At 41.2% G+C, this 1,027-nt stretch overlaps 1 protein-coding gene across 1 annotated transcript in view; it reads left to right on the forward strand.

Annotated features, from left to right (window-relative positions):
• Positions 1–1,027, forward strand: part of LOC113803399 (tyrosine-protein kinase Src64B-like) — a gene marked incomplete in the record, with an annotated part of 222,744 nt that overhangs the window by 213,833 nt on the left and 7,884 nt on the right.

Raw genomic sequence — 1,027 nt, forward strand, 5'->3', positions numbered from 1 at the left:
TTTACAGCAGAGGTTCTTGGCCACTTTATTTACAACAGAGGTTCTTGGCCACTTTATTTTCAGCAGAGGCTCTTGGCCATTTTATTTGCAGAAGAGGTTCTTGGCCACTTTATTTGCAGCAGAGGTTATTGGCCATTTATTTGCAGCAGAGGTTCTTGGCCATTTTATTTGCCGCAGAGGTTCTTGGCCATTATATTTACAGCAGAGGTTCTTGGCCATTATATTTACAGCAGAGGTTCTTGGCCACTTTATTTGCAGCAGAGGTTCTTGGCCACTTTATTTGCAGCAGAGGTTCTTGGCCATTATATTTACAGCAGAGGTTCTTGGCCACTTTATTTGCAGCAGAGGTTCTTGGCCACTTTATTTGCAGCAGAGATTCTTGGTCACTTTATTTACAGCATAGGTTCTTGGCCATTTTATTTACAGTAGAGGTTCTTGGCCATTTTATTTACAGCATAGGTTCTTGGCCACTTTATTTGCAGCAGAGGTTCTTGGCCACTTTATTTATAGCAGAGGTTCTTGGCCACTTTATTTGCAGCAGAGGTTCTTGGCCATTTTATTTGCAGCAGAGGTTCTTGGCCACTTTGTTTACAGCAAATGTTCTTGGCCATTTTATTTACAACAGAGGTTCTTGGCCACTTTATTTACAACAGAGGTTCTTGGCCACTTTATTTGCAGCAGAGGTTCTTGGCCACTTTGTTTACAGCAAATGTTCTTGGCCATTTTATTTACAACAGAGGTTCTTGGCCACTTTATTTACAACAGAGGTTCTTGGCCACTTTATTTGCAGCAGAGGTTCTTGGCCACTTTATTTACAGCAGAGGTTCTTGGCCACTTTATTTGCAGCAGAGGTTCTTGGCCATTTTTTTTACAACAGAGATTCTGGCCACATTTCAACAGAGGTCTTGGCCATTTATTTACACAGAGGTTCTTGGCCATTTTTTTTCACAGAGGTCTTGGCATTTATTTACAACAAGGTTTTGGCCATTTATTTCACAGACGTTCTTGGCCATTATATTTCATGGGG

This window comes from Penaeus vannamei, chromosome 15, assembly GCF_042767895.1.
Source record: "Penaeus vannamei isolate JL-2024 chromosome 15, ASM4276789v1, whole genome shotgun sequence".
Classification (NCBI taxonomy): domain Eukaryota; kingdom Metazoa; phylum Arthropoda; class Malacostraca; order Decapoda; family Penaeidae; genus Penaeus; species Penaeus vannamei.